Here is a 12,775-nt window from a genome sequence, read left to right on the forward strand (position 1 = left end):
TTCCTTCCTTCTTTTTTCTTTCAAGACAGATAAATTTTCACAAGCGCAGGGAAATTCAGGACCTGGACTCAGTGAACGTACATTCTCAGTGAGACAAACTAGCTCAGGAAAGGAGCCTATCCAGGCTAGATACAGTCTGTACTGTCTTTTTAGAAATGAATCTGCTTGCAAACTTTGTAAGTCTCCCTTTGAAATATTGCCAGCTGCCACCAGGATCTTATGCCACCTCATCCACATCAGCATTCTTACAGCACACTACTATTTATATAGCTTATTGTTTTAAAGGCAAAGTTTTCCATCATGAATTGAGAAAAGGTCTTTTTTTTTCTTTTTTTCAGACCATCAAGTTAACTCTTACTCAAATATTTTCAAAAGTGAAAAACCAATAGAATAATAATAATAAAAAAAAACAAGCTGAAAGCTGAAAATCTGTTTCTTATTATATCTGGTTTTATTGTTTCCCATTTCTTTCTCATGATCAAAACTAGATATGACAAGGGAAACCGATGCCCTTTAATGGATTGGGTAAGAGTTTAACTTCTAGCAACAAAGCCAGCACTGAAGATCATGATCTTAACATTTAAAACCATTTCTGCCTTTGTTTTGTTCTGATTGAAGATGACATGGAAACAGAAAGAGAATAGATTTTAAATAAGACATCTTAAGCCAAAACAGACCATAAATGATGAGATATTAAATGTGTCTTGATTTCAAGCATACTTTTTACATCAGTCTGATTTTCGTCCTCCATAGTGAAGAGGTTTTTTGTTACATTTTTAATTTGAAGATTAAAAATGCTATCTAAGCCTATGGTTTGCAGAACAAGCTATTTATTTTAATTACGAAGAGTCTTGCATTTTTCTCCACTGTTAAAAATTACCTCCTCCAGGAAGAGCTAGGAAACATGTCTAGATGAGTTGTTCCTAAGTAGTAAAAATATATGTATTTTCCATCCTAGGCCTTAAAAAAACCAGTAGCAGTAAAAGCTATTACAAGCTAATGAGGAGTGACAAATGTATTAGCTCGACAAGTAATAGAGATTATTGGTGTCTTCTGCCAACTGAGAGCAGTAGCAGTTATACACACACTCAGTATTGATCTCTTTACAAAAACTGAGATTCAAGCCTAGTTGTAGCCAGAAACAAGTGTAATGTGTTTCTGATAGTGATAGTTTAAGTGTAGGCTGATCTCTTCTGCATTGGAAATATGCTTTGTTCCTAGCTGGCACTCTGGTGCAGTGAGAAAAGAAACAGCAAGCAGCTGTGCTAAGCTGTGTAGATGCCAAGACATCTAGGTAGCAATGACCCAATACGCATTTCCAAGGATGGATGAGGCTTGAACTGTTAGTTCCACAGCAGCAATAAAGAAGGACAGAGTGCTCAAAGGAAGTGCCAGTGTTCCAGCCTTGGTTTACCCTATCTAGATCATCTGCCTCTTCAGAGAGGATATCATGTAGATGAGCACCATGGCCCCTCATCAAAACGCTGAAGATATTTTTGCTTGTATAAGATGATGAATACAGAAAGTGACAAGAAAGCTCACCCCAAGCCACTTCTGCATAAACTACTAGCATGTCTAGTTCAAAATTAGCAAGTGCTGTCTAACGCTGGAGGGCTACAAATTGGCTTAGTTTAATTTCTAGAGAGCTGGAAAGAGTTTAAAACAATATTATTAGTCACCTGGACAATACTAGACGTTTCTTTCATGCTGATTTTTTGTGATTCTGTGATCCTGTGATTTTTAATTGAAGCAGTTTCACCTTGAGTTAGGATTTAGTTCTCCATCTGAACTGGAATTACTGCACAAATTTAGCCCAGCCCCTTTGGCTACCTGAAAAAGAAGAGTATAATGTCACCCTGCTCTGTCTTGACATTGCTGGTGGGGACATGTACATCACTACAGGAGCAACATCCAAACATCTTTTCAGACAACTGCCAGGAATGTAAATGCATCCTAAATTTTATTCTCCAAATGGTAAGCTTCTCTTTTCCAAGAGCATTTCCAATTTTAAGATTAGAAAATGGAATAAGATTTCCACAGGTGACTGCCAAGAGCAGCGTTAGCATGGGCCTGCTGAAGGCTTTCAGGGAGAAGTGACACAGACCCAGGAAATCCTTGATTTAAACCAACAATGAGCAAAGAGCTGCTCTGGAAAGTGTCAAAGACATGGAAATAAACAAAGTATATTAAAAATAATAATAAAAATCAAATTCTGCAACAAATCACAACAAATGAAACTCCCCCTAGCCAAGTCCATCCTTGGAATAACACAAAGTACTTATTGGGCCTATGCCAAGGATATCTTCGCTCCCTGTGTCCAGAGACATTAAGACGATATGAGGGCAGCAGAATCAAAGAACCTCTGATTTCCTGCCTGTCCCTGAGCTGCCCCAGCTATGAAATTATGGGTTGTTGTAATAAATGGAGCCTCTCTGCCTCCATCAGGAGCAATTTGGCTCTCTTTACACTAAACCAACACTCTTAATTAAATCCATGGTTGCAGAAAAAAGAAAGCATGAAGCAATCTCCTTTAGTGACTGCTTTCTGTCAGAACTGCACTTGTAGACTTCTCCTCTGTGGCTCCTTACCCCCAAGAACATTCAAAACATGAGAGATGTGAAACTGTGACGTTCCCCCAGGTCAGAAGTGAATTGTACCAGAAGTAATTCCCTTATGCTTTATTTTCTTATGCCTGTAATGATTAATCTTGTCTCCATATTCAGCTCTGAATATCATCTAGCAATTATGAATCCCCCAGAAAGATCTTAGTAACTGCTGGCTTAGAGTGATCCTTGCTTCACTCAGCTTTTTCGTTGACAATTTTTAACTCTCAGGTTTGTGTTGTGTGGAAATACAAATGTTTCAAGCTGGTTTGAGAGGTACATTTGGCTGTACAGTTACAACTGTTTCCCCCAGTAAAACCTTTGACAGCTGGCCTTAGTTGTGCCATATTGACAGCTGTGGAACCTCAGAAGGAGGGTGTTACCCCCTGCAGCTTTCAGTCTCACCATCCCTTCTGCTTGTTTCCCCTTGCAGGCTCGTGATGGATGTATTACTTCTCATTTGTATCAAGGCTGAAAGGGTTTATCTCAATGCCTTTTCACAAGGAAGTGAATGCAACTGTGAATTGCTTTTCCCCCCCCCCTCCTTTCTGTTTCAAATTTCTGGATTTGGATTCTTTGTCCTGAAACATGAACATCATCCTATATACTTTGTGTTCAGAAGGCAGCTGAGACTCAATTTGCTTTGCTCTGAACTGTTATTCAATCATCTACTGCCTTTCTAACAAGGTGAGCTTGCTTGGGTTCTTTCAGTCAAATCATTAATCTAATACAAAGCCATAATATAATGTGGGATTCTGATAAATATGATTAATCCTTACTTGGTCCAGAGTGTTTTATTATAGTTACCCCTTACAACTGTATTTCTTATCAACACTGGCTATTAAATAAGTTACAGGTTATGGCTCAGCAATTGGAAGGCTAGCTTCCAATGTGAAGTTTCCTTTTTAAAAATGGCCTGAGGCGAGTTCTACTGATCAACAAAATACAAATAAACTTATATGGACATTTGTCTCAAACTGTCTCAATAAGACATCTTCCTGCCATTTAGTACAGCTTTTTAACAAATTCCTAATAAGAAAAAAAAGAAAAGAGATAGGAAAGGGGAATTTACAGTGTTTACTTAACTGGTAGAATATGCTGGGAGACTGAAAGGCCCACATGAAAACGTGAAACTTTCAGTAGGAAATCCACAGATGAACTTGTGCAGTCATTTTATCTACCTAGCATTAGGAATTTGCTTCCTTTTGCTTTCTTTTCTTTATGAGTGAGGATGATACCTTAGACCTTCTCCCCCTGCATGCAGTTCAGGGAAATACTTGTAATCTATTTCATAAGAGTTGCAGTTCCCTGAGATGCCACCTTTGCCCTTGAACATTGCTGTGTCATCTAACACAGCTATATTGATCTGCTGGTATGTCTAGGTAGCAGGGCATAAGAAGAAAAGCACTTTTAATGGAGCAGAGGAATAAATTTCCTTCCTACCTCAACTAGCCACAGCTTGAAAATGTTAACCTTTAAGACAGGCTCATTTATGTGTCTCCCTCTTCTAGAAGCAGTGGGAGTCTGGAGGCCAAATAAATAGGAAAGTATTAACCAGGCCTGTAAGGATGTCTGCTCAGCATGCAATGACAGTTCTAAACCCAAGTAACATACTAGCTTCACTGAGCAGGTGATGGAGTCTACTGTGGCAAATATGTTATCAGATGATGATGTATTTTAACATATAGCAAATTACGGGTTTCTCATTTTACTGAAAAAAACAACAACATGGAAATGAAAGAAGTTGTAAGATGTCTTAGGTTGGAGGGGACCTTAAAAAGCGCATTAAGCTAACTGGCAAGACAGACTAGAAAGATCAACCATCCTTCTAATCACTAGAAGAGATTAAAACATGGAATTGTGCTCTTAACAGCTTTGTGCACTCTCAGGGCCAGTGCTTGAAAGTTTGCTAAAAGAACAATAGGATATGATAATTGTAAAAATAGTAGATGTCTTAGATTAAGATAATTTGACTATTCCATACTATCTAGGAGATTTATACAACTTTCAAAGGCAGGGGTTTGACGCAGATTAGAAGAAAATCTTTCTTAGTAATTTTGCATCACACCTGTGGCATTCATAGTGAGGGGTCACAGATGCCGTTCCTGAACCCCCTCGTGCAAGCCACTGTACACATAACAGTGAACTGAGAAGGCCCGATCTCTTCTGCTGCATAGATTCATGGGGCCCTTTGCTGCTGATGAGATATCAGAAATTGTGCCAAGTCACAGAAAAATTGCTGGCGTGATTTCTGGTGCAAAAGGATTGTTGTAAAAGGAAACAAGTTAGCAGTAGAGACAACTATTAAAATTTTTATTCAGTTGGAGTTATAATGTCAGTGGAATTCTGTCTGTGTATTTAGGTTGCTTGCAAGTCTGTTACATCTGCATTTGTCCTTGGTTTCATTTTCTCGGCCAGAGCAATGAAACTGATAAAAGAAAACAATTGCAATGGCATGAACTTTCATTTGGCTATCATATTAAAAAGTAATAATCCTTTTTCTCCTTTGTAGGGATTGTGTTTATATTAAGGTATTTGAAAATGAATTGAGATTAGAGGATGAAAGAAAGTCAACAATTAAATATATATTTACCTTCCCTTGTTCCCCTTGAAACAAATCTATTTGTCTGCAAAATAGAAATAGAAAAAGCTGCATCTTTGCAGCTTCAATCACATTTACTCAATCTGTATTGCTCTGCATGGAATCTTTCTCTCAAGAACTAGCTTAATTTTTATCAGTCCTCACCTCCCTGCCACTACAGAGGTTGAGTAGAGCATGAGATAGAGATTCACCCCTTATGTCACATGGGTGGAGTATTGGGAGCATCCTAAAATGATGGGGTAAGGGTGCAAAAGTAAAAAGCAAGATATTAATCAATGAATTTTGTTTGAAGTAGATATAAGAAGAGATAGAGAATATTTATGTAGGTATTTATGTAGGAAACCTTTCTCTCTGAAAGACTTAAATCTCTACAGTTAAATGAGTTTTCTTTATTAAATGAGACTTCTAACTGATCATCCACCTCATTTAATTCTGGATGATCATGGCATGCAGAACTATCAAGAATCCATCATCAAGACTGTCACTCATTGTTGGTGTCACTTGTATGGGTGGGATCCTTACAATCTGTTTATGCAGTGAAGTAATAGAATTACCAACATCAAAAGATATTTGTCTTTTGGGATTGTGAAAACAAAGCTCCTTGAGAGCTTGTGAAGTGCTTGACATTCTGGAAGGTGCAAACTCTGTTTGTAAACTGCAGGTCAAGGAGTAAAGGGGGGACCTTTAGAGTAAAGGGATATCACAGAGCAGAGGGGGGAATTCCAAAATAAATGTTGGCTTAGAAGAGCCTGAAGACATTGTACCAGAGTAAGAAGATATATTAAAGTAACAGGTGTATGTAGGTACACATGCCTAGTCATATAATTATTTAGTATTTTGATCTCTAAAACCTAGTAATTCCATCCACCTCTGAAGTTAAAATATTCCAGAGGCTGGGAACCCTAAGCTATGGGCATTAATTCCTCAGCCCAATCCTGGAAGAGCAGATGGCTTCATAACTAGGAGTAGAGTAGATTGACTGATTCCCAAGGAATTTCCAAAATTATTCAGCTTCACAAACTGGTGAGGGATGATGAAGTGTATGCACTAAAGGACTAGTTAGCAAGCTTGCCTGAAAGGGGGTGTCATGTTAGGAGGAGGAATTTGACATGAGTAATACTTATTTTTATCTTGGTATTATTTGAGAGTCATGTCCTTCAAAGCAATTACTAGCCAGATTTTTTCACGCAGAAATGTTCTAAAATAATCCTATTTTAGCAAACCCAGGCTAACCTGGGAGTAAAATTTCACTGTCCGACAGCTAACTTCTCACATCTAATTTGATCCTTTTATTATAAGCAACAGCAACCAAAGTAATCAAAGTCTCTACACAGGGATAAAGACAGCTAGATTCTTCAGACATATAACATTTGAGCTCGTATGTAGCAGTACAGCTTGCCAAGAGCATAGAATAACAGACAGGCAAAATTTAGCACTTGGTAAAGATTGCACAGAAAAAAAACCAACAACACCAAAAGTGATGAAATCCAGGAATTCCATATCTCACAGATGATCAAAATACTTTGTCTTCTAAAACCAGTTAAGGAGCTGCATACTTTTTGGCTCCATTTGGTGTTGAATATAGAGGCTTAGACTTGGAAATAACCAAATAATGTCTTTCTCTATCTGAATCCAGTGTAAGATTTTAGTCCCTTGTCCAGAATCTTCTCCACTGATAATCAGAGCTGATCATCAGAGCTTGGGTGAGTTTAGGTTTTATGTACCAGTTCACTTTTAAATCTATAAGATTTCTGTCTCCACTTTTCCTGGAGGAGCTGAACTATCAGTGTTTTATAGGATGGAATATTGTTGTACAGCCAAGTATTTCCTGCAAAGCCTTTTTTTCCTTTCTCATTTTAATTCACTCTTCCCCTCTGACATTGGGGTGTGGGTTTTGCAGTTTTTCTTTTGTTTGTTTGTTTTACCTCTAGAAGGAGTTTTCCTATCCTAGAAGTTCTGACAATATAAGCCACAAAAATACCAACAAGCATGATAGAAGAAAATGGATATTAAAGACAACTTCTCAGCCTATGTCCTTTAGGAACTATGTCTTTTAGGAACACATAGTAATATTCGTATATGCTGTTTTCAGCCTACTTCTGAAGTCAATAATGTTTCCATTCTCTTCAGAGAGACCAAGAACTAAGACATTTCAGGCTTATGTTTATTGCCAAGTCTTAAGGGAAGATTTAGACACAGGGTGATTGACACTTCTTCCTACAGAATGTTTTTCTATTTATATACTTGCATTCAAAAGCAGCCTAATGGTTTTAGGATAGAAATTTGGTCCTTACTGAGAGAGTAAATTTGTTGGTATTACACATGACAAAAAAGTAGGGCACTAACAAATGAAAAGGGAGAATGCTTTGATGTGATAGAACAGTTGTATCAGCATAGCTGTATAGGCAGATAGATACGCACTATTTTTCTTAGTTGGTTGTAATCTAACACATAGCTCATATAATATGCAATTCTTATTGCATAGCAGGCTTTTATTCTGTTGGTGAGAAACCTTCAAATGACACTTAAAAAAGAGTTAAAATAACTCTATTGAAATATCTTCTTATCTGAGAAGAGCACATACTGAACTCTCAGAGCAATATCCAGTTGAATAATCAGAACTCATACCTATGGTGCAATCAACAGCATTCTTTATATCTGCAGAGTCAGTCCCAAGATCAAAAACAACAAAGGGCAAGTTGCTTGGCATAGTTTTACAGTGACCTTACCTAATTTTTTTCAAAAAAAACCAGTTGTTTATTACGTATATGAATAAAGCAATAAGGTAAAGTTCAATCTGTTTAATTTTCTTCTGCAACTTTAAGCCCCATATCACTTTTTTGAATGGGAATAACATTTTTTTAAGGAAGATACACTGCTATAGTGATGCACAGGAATAAAAAAAACTCTGATATATTACTTAGTTAAGTTTATATAAAAATTGTATATCAAATTAACTATCATGGAAGGGTATCTCTGCACAAGTTCTGAAGTCTGAGTCACCTCACTACAGTTGGAGATTCAGTATGTGTTTTTCATAAGCTATGCAGCCTCCTTCCATCTAGCTTGGTCTGTAATATATCTGCTATTGACACAGATGTTCAAATATTCAGACATGGCCTGCAGGAAAGGAAAAAATGGAGAAGGTGTGAAAGATGATCTCAAATCAGAGAGACTCATATCAGTATTGTCACTATAGCTGCTTGTCAACACAGAGATGCCAAAACCTATTTCCATCCACCAGTTATTTCTGCTTATTCTAGTTGGCCATAATCCTGGACCAGGACCGACAACCCAAATTGTTGACATTCTGGGCTTTTTTTGTCTAGAATGCTATGTGGAACATTTCAATAGTGTTGTCTTAACAATACCAAGTGAAAACCAAAATATTCTTGATGCAGCAATAGAAGTAGCTTTTTCTGCTTTACTGAGATGGAGTATTGTGTTCCTAAGTCATATCTTCCTACAGGGAATAACTGTACGTTTAGTGCTGGAGAGAATGTTCACAGTCTTGCTTTCCAGAAGACTTGCTACAGTTTAACATGCTGCACAGGCTGTTCCCTATTGTTCTGTGGCAATGTTTTGGCATACACTCAGCTGAGATTCTCAGATTCACATGAAGCATTTCAGCAAGTGGCCCAGTTTTACAAGTGCTTGCTTGTGAACTTAAACACTTAATCTAGCTCTGAGTCTTTGGGAAAAAAAATAAATTTAAACTTAATAGCTTTGTGAAGAAGAACAGGTTTTTTTTAAAGTTAAGTAGAACATTTTCAGTATCTGCTTTCCAAGGTGAAGGCTTATATGTACATGGTACAACTCTGGGCTTTTGGGGACCTACTAAAGAGTTATAATTTATCTATACTATACCTGTACTTGCAGACAAAAATACAGCCTCATCTTAATAAAGAGATGAGTTCTGGTTATGCTTGTCTGATCACTTGGATTATTGCCATTTCCACACTGAGCTGGGTGTCTGTGCTCACATCATGTTAGCCGTGCCCTGAAGTACAGCAGCAATCAAGACTTCGTCTTCTGCAGTACACTAAAGCAGTGCTGCAGAGAGGAAAGCTTCTATGTTGCTTCAGGTGATGTATGTGACAAACACTTATGTCCCAGCAAATTCTTTCTATGACCTGCTGGTGCTTCATATCTGACTGTAAGTGCGGTGCTCAGCCTGCAGCCTAGCCCAGGGCAGGCCTCCTGGCAAGGGGATCAGAGTGATTCCCCTGTGCTGTAAGTGTCCTGAGTCCAGCCCTGAATCATAGTCTCTTTGAGCAGTCAAGTGGGACAGTGTCCTAACAGCCTGCCAGCCATGAGTTAGCTCCATTCAGGCAGAACATCGCTTCTACTGTACCTGATTCATTTCTGCAGTGCAAAATACATCTCCTCAAACTTTTTGAGTTCTTCTGTGCTTGGTAAAGATCCCTACCCGTTGATGCCTTTTCCAGTGGAAAATTCTAAAAATCAGTTACTTGAATGAATACCAGAACATGTTTGCAGCTTTAGGAGTGTCAGAAATTACTGTCACAGGGGAAAGAAAGTGCTTTTATGCAACAAATCACTAAAGCTGCCTTCCCTCCAGGGACTTGATGAACTGGTCTCTTAAATGCAACTCCAAATCCCCTGATCTGCTGGGATTTACTGGACTCACCCAGAAAGTGAGGGGTGAAGCCAGGCAATGACCAGGAAGCAGAGGAAACTGCCTCACGTGCTCTGCATTAAAGCAGGCTGCAAGAGAGTGGCCAAAGGAAGTGGTGGTGAAAGGAGCTTGCTTTCTGACATGCAGCCTCATGATCCAGTGAGATTTCTGTATAGTTGCTGTCAGGGATTGATACACATATGGAGAAATCTACCCTGAACAGACAGTCAGTGAGGCTAGTTTATTATCTTGTAACTCAATGACAGATGTGTAACGCTTCAGGTTTTCTTCCCTGATTCTGGCATTACACGCGCAGTACCTCCTGTCCATCTCCCATCAGTCTAAGAGCAGCCAGGACCAGGCCTGTGTTTATGCTGGCTCCCAAAGATCTGGGGTTATTTCTATGCTTTTGGAATTGAATTTCAACAGACTTAATCTAAGGGACCAAAAAGCAATGGAAATGTGGGTTTGAGCGATGTTTTTTTATTATCAGAGTTTGATTTACTTCCCAGTTCCAGCAAGTAGAAACCCATGCAGCTTCCCTCTGCTACCTATCTCAGAAAAGTTTCTCAGGACTACAGGCTTCCATTGTCTCATTCTGTGGCAATCTCATTGCTCATTCATAAGCAGGAATAGATGTTTCACTCACAAAAATGAAGAACAGGTGTGGAGAGTGAAATTATTTCCTCCTGATTTAATGTTGTTTCACTTCCCTTTCACTAGCTTCTCTGTGAGAATAATCCACTTCCCTGCTGCCCAGCCACTCAGGTTGGAGTGGAAGACCTGGAGTGGGCATGCTCCTCCCATGCTGCCCCGAGAACATCTGGATTCAATACTCCTATTCTCCCTAGCGCTCATAAGTATAAAACAGATGTGGTGGGATTTTGTTGTTGTTGTTGTTGCATCTGTGTTAAGGTGGCAGTGCAGGAACCTGAGTGAATATGCCTGATCACACAGATGGTGTCAAGGCACTGTCCAGTTTCTTTACTGTTAATAGATCTACAACATTTTGAGCCACAGCTGTTGCTTAAATGGAAACTTGTTCTTTCTGTGCTATGGTAGCAAGAGGTTAACTGTTTGCTCAGAACTCATCAGTACATTTTGAAATGTACTGGCTTTAGTACAAAGAGAAGAAATCAGCTTATTGTGAGAATATTGATTAAGAGAATACTGACAATTCAGGAGACGTGAATACAGGTTAAGATGTTACTCTTAAAAATCAAATCCAGTGCTTCCAAAATATTCTTCTGTCATTACAATGTTTGGGTTCAAGACACGATGCAAGACTTCAATTCTTCAATTTCCATGGCCAGGAAGTTTCTGGAATGGTATTTAACTTCTGTCCAACCCCTTCACTGCCAAATTTCTTGTTGCAGAGAAGCAAACCAGAGCTCACTCCCATTAACATCATAAAAGGAGGAGTGAGTATTCTCTGAGTCCCTTGTAAAATTGGTACAAAGACATGACTTTCAAATTAATACTTCTTTCCACAACATTTGCAGCAGCTTCATGAGATGTAGCACTTATTGCTGGTGGCCTGCAGTTCACCAGGATTCTGCTGAGATGAGACATTTTTATGCAAGGTATTTAAAAACAAACCAACACCTCTAGGTTTAGCGTTAACTGAATTAAAATAATAAAATGTTTTATTGTACAATAAAATGAATTATAAGAGCATAGCCTTGGAGTTTGATTTCAGGTAGTCATTGTTGAAAACGTTTTTTCAACTTGGAGACATCTTAGATTTAAGACTGAAATTCTCTTTGCCTTTCATCTCCAATAGAAGGATTACAAAATTGTGCTCAGCCACAAAATAGTTACAGTTTCAGAAGTAGCACTTTCTTCAGACACCAATTATTTTATTTGTTTTCATTTTGAACTCAGGAGTAGCTTGCTTTTGATGTAAGGAAGAGCTGTCTTTCCTGAAAAAGAAATGAGTCCACAGTCCTCTTGAATAGCACCAAAATCTCAGCGTCCCTTGGAGGAAAGTCTTTCCCCTTAAAAGAGATATTTCTGATAGAGCAGTGAGGCACTTTTTTTTTTTTAATGTGGATTTGAAGAGGTCAATTAGGTGCTTGCTTCATGTCCATCTTATCTGTAGGGCTGTCTCTTCTTAGAGTTCAGTGTTGGGACTACTTAAATAGAAGTAGCACAGAATGGAAGACTTGTCCTAATCCTCACTTGCTCATTCACGTGGCAGGTGGGAGTAGCTTGGCCTTTATTACCAGCCAACTACTTAATAGACATAAAGTATTGTAACTAGAGATTATAGTGAGTGTGAATAAAAGTTAGACCAGCTTTAGCCTTAACAAGAAGGTTGGATATATTTTCCATTGTTGGCTAGCTTTTCCAAAAGAGTCTAACTACTTACCTTGCTCTTTCCCACCACTAGAAATGAACTAAATGCAATAGTTTCCAAAGACAGCAGACTTCCTTGAGTTTTACTATTCTTCAGGCTCTAGCATCCTGTTTTATTATTTCTGTCACTAAAATTTCCCTTGTTCCAGTTCTGGACTCCAAGCCTCTGAAGTGTGTTTTGGGTTATACTCAATCTGTGCAAACAAATTCCCTTCTATTAAAGTTACTGTTGTTCATTCTCACGTATTTCCTGCTTTTTTTCTTTCCTAGTCAGAATTATTTTATGAGCTGGAAAATTCAAGCCTAGTTTTGCTGAGTTTGCAAATGTTTCAGTATCTGTACCTTCACTACTGAAGGGGCAGAGATGCACTGGAAGGTCAAATGCTGATGCCTTGGTTTGGTTCCACGGTTTCTGAGCAAAAATATCTAAACAGTGGGGTTCTTATCAGCAAGAGCAGGATTTGGTATTCTGAAAGATCTGGCATCAGGAGACGCCTGCCATCTATTTCTGGTGACAAATTACTTTTCTTACAGCGTAAACAGAAGCTCTCATCTTCTACCTTCTATGTTTTG

The sequence above is a fragment of the Lagopus leucura genome, unplaced genomic scaffold (genome assembly GCF_019238085.1).
Source record: "Lagopus leucura isolate 7727_CA_CO unplaced genomic scaffold, USGS_WTPT01 Super-Scaffold_100004, whole genome shotgun sequence".
Classification (NCBI taxonomy): domain Eukaryota; kingdom Metazoa; phylum Chordata; class Aves; order Galliformes; family Phasianidae; genus Lagopus; species Lagopus leucura.